Source organism: Nicotiana tabacum, chromosome 4 (assembly GCF_000715075.1).
Source record: "Nicotiana tabacum cultivar K326 chromosome 4, ASM71507v2, whole genome shotgun sequence".
Lineage (NCBI taxonomy): Eukaryota > Viridiplantae > Streptophyta > Magnoliopsida > Solanales > Solanaceae > Nicotiana > Nicotiana tabacum.
This window is the reverse complement of record NC_134083.1, coordinates 108,225,653-108,229,484: the sequence shown is the minus strand read 5'-3', so window position 1 is coordinate 108,229,484 and position 3,832 is coordinate 108,225,653.

Sequence of the window (3,832 nt, the reverse complement as noted above, 5' to 3'; positions counted from 1 at the left end):
CCAGATGTTATCACAGGTATATTGACTGTCTAATCCCATGATGTATATGCTCTTATTGATCCCGATTCCACTTTGTCATATATCACTCCTTATATTGCTATGGAATTTGGGATAGAACCAGAGCAGCTTCATGAGCCGTTCTCTGTATCTACTATGGTTGTGAGTCTATTTTGGCTGTGTGGGTTTATAGGGATTGTGATGTCATGTTGGGTGGTCGGGACACCATGGCCGATCTCATTGAATTGGGGATGGACGATTTTGATGTAATAATGGGGATGGACTGGCTTTATTCATGTTTTGTCAAGCTTGATTGCCGAACCAGAACTGTTAGGTTCGAATTTCCAAATGAACAAGTTATTGAGTGGAAGGGGGATAATGTGGTGCCGAAGGGTTGGTTTATTTCTTACCTTAAGGCCACGAAAATGATCAACAAGGGGTTTATTTACCATTTAGTCCGGGTTACGGACATCGATGTTGAGGCGCCTACACTAGAGTCTGTGCCTGTTGTGAATGAATTTCTGGGAGTCTTTCCGAATGAGCTCCCTGGGATCCCACCAGACAGGGAGATTGATTTTGGGATTGATGTGATGCCAGATACGCATCCTATATCTATTACACCCTACAGAATGGCACCGGTAGAATTGAAGGAACTAAAGGAGCAACTGAAGGACTTGTTAGAAAAGGGTTTCATCCGGTCGAGTATGTCGCCTTGTGGCGCACCGGTTCTTTTTGTAAGGAAGAAAGATGGTTTACTGATAATGTGTATTGATTATCGACAGCTTAACAAGGTCACAATCAAGAATAAGTATCCACTGCCAAGAATAGATGATTTGTTTGATCAATTGCAAGGGGCCAGGTACTTTTCCAAAATTGATTTAAGATCCAGGTATCACCAATTGAAGATCAGGGAGCAGGATATTCCGAAAATAGCTTTTAGTATCCGGTATGGGCATTTTGAATTTCTGGTGATGTCTTTTGGGCTAATGAATGCCCCGATGGCATTCATGGATCTTATGAACCGAGTTTTAAAGTTGTTCCTCGACTCTTTTGTGATAGTATTTATTGACGATATCCTTGTATACTCACGCAATCGAGAGGACCATGCCGATCATCTCAGGGTAGTTCTGGAAACCCTATATCAGCACAAATTATATGCAAAGTTTTCAAAATGTGATTTTTGGCTTGAATCTGCCACATTCATGGGTCATGTCGTCTATAATGAAGGAGTTAAGGTTGATCCTCAGAAAATTGCAGCTGTGAAGAATTGGTCAAGGCCTACAACTCCAACAAAGATTTGTAGTTTTTAGGCTTAGCCGACTATTACAGAAAGTTTGTGGAAGGGTTCTCTACTCTTGCCTCTCTGTTGACTAAATTGACACAGAAGTCGATTAAGTTCCAATGGCCAGATGCTGGTGAAAGGAGCTTTTTAGGAGTTGAAATTAAGATTGACTACGACATAAGTGTTGACCCTACCAGAGGGTACAAATGAGTTTGTAGTATATTGTGATGCTTCGACAACTGGACATGGGTGTGTATTAATGAAACATGGCAAGGTTATAGTTTATGCTTCTAGGCAACTCAAGAATCATAAAAAGAACTATCCAACACATGACTTAGAACTTGCAGCGGTGGTATTTGCATTGAAGATTTGGCATCATTACCTTTATGGGGTCCATATGGATATATTCATGGATCATATGAGCCTTCAATATATTTTCAACTAAAAGGAGCTGAATCTAAGGCGGAGAAAATGGCTTGAGTTACTCAAAGATTACGACATTGATATCCTGTATCACCCGGGAAAGGCCAATGTTGTGGCGGATGCTCTTAGCCGAAAATCTATGGGTAGTTTGGCTCACTTGGAGGCATATCAAAGGCCGTTATCCAAGGAGGTTCATCGGTTGTCTAGTTTGGGAGTTCGTCTTGTAGATTCTAGTGAAGGAGGGGTAATTGTGCAAAATAGGGTTGAGTCATCACTTGTTGTGGAAGTCAAAGAGAAGCGATACAATGATCCATTGTTTGTACAATTAAAGGAGGGGATTAATAAACATAAGACTATGGCTTTTTCTCTCGGCATGGATGATGGTATACTAAGGCACCAAGGGCGGTTATGTGTTCCAAATGTAGATGGTCTCCGGGAAAGAATCATGACCGAGGCTCACACTTCTAGGTATTCCGTGCACCCGAGCTCTACAAAGATGTATCATGATCTCAAGGAAGACTATTGGTGGAATGACATGAAGAGGACGTGACGGACTTTGTGGCGAGGTGTGCGAATTGTAAGCAAGTGAAGGCCGAACTCCAACGGCCTGGTGGGTTGGCACAGAATATAGAAATTCTTATGTGGAAGTGGGTAATGATTAATAAGGACTTTGTGGTAGGACTACCGCGCACTCCACGCAAGTTTGACTCAATTTGGGTGATTGTGGATCAACTCATAAAATCAGCACACTTCTTGTCAGTTAAATCTACCGACACAGCGGAACAGTATGCTCAGTTATATATCAAGGAAATAGTCAGGTTGCATGGCACTCCAGTTTATATCATTTCTGATCGAGGGGCTCAAATAATGACTAATATTTGGAAGACATTTCAACAATGTTTGGGTATTCAGGTGAATCTTAGTACAATCTTCCATCCACAGACTGATGGGCAGGCAGATCGGACTATTCAGACACTTGAGGATATGATGTGCGCTTGCATTTATGATTTCAAGGGTAGCTAGGATAGCCATTTGCCACTCACAGAACTTGCCTACAATAATAGTTATCATGCTATTATTCATATGGCACCATTCGAGGCGTTATATGGTAGGAGATGTAGATCTCCCATTGGGTGGTTCGAGAATGGGGAAGCTGAATTGATAGGACCAGACCTCATGCATCAGGCTATAGAGAAGGTCAAAATCATTAAGGAGCGGTTGAAAACTACTCGGAGTCATCAAAAGTCCTATTCGGATATTCCTCGCAGGGATTTGGAGTTCAAAGAAGATGATTGGGTATTCTTGAATGTTTTCCCCATGAAGGGTGTAATGCGATTTGGTAAAAAAGGGGAAATTGAGCCCGAGGTATGTCAGACCATACAGAATCATTTAGAGGATTGGTCAGGTGGCGTACAAGCTGGACCTACCACCTGAGATGTCATTAGTGCACCCGGTATTTCATGTGTCTATGTTGAAGAAGGTAATCGAAGATCCGTCGCTTATTGTCCCAGTTGAGACTATTGAGGTTAATGAAGAACTGACCTATGAAGAAATCCCAGTTTCCATTCTTAATAGGCAAGTTTGAAAACTGAGAAAAAAAGAAATTGCCACCGTAAAAGTGTTGTGGCAAAGTCAACAGGTTGAAGAAGCTACTTGGGATGCCGAGGAAGAGATGAAGAAGAAGAATCCTTATTTGTTTGAATAGCTATGTAATCTTCCTATGAAATTGTCGCTGATGAATTTTGTATCACTTGTACAGTTGATGTTAAAGGTGTTCCTTTCAAGTTATATGCTATTTATGATGCCACGGTTGGTGTTGTTTTGGTGTTATGTTACATCATTGGATTATGTATATGTTTTTAGGATGTGTTTCTGGGTTTCTATTCCAGGTGGATAGGCTCAGTTACAAGGGAAGCTCTGCCAAAATTTCTGGAAAATTTGAGTGATAGTCAAAACTTTATGGGCTTGAGGTGTGTAAAAAAAAGAGATAACATAAATGTTTTGGGGCGAACTCTACTTCTCATTCGAGGACGAATGATCCTAAGTGGGGGAGAATGTAACACCCCGAAATATTTCGAAGTACTTAAGTGCTATTTAGAAAGTTGATGTGCGCTAATTATATTATTTTAT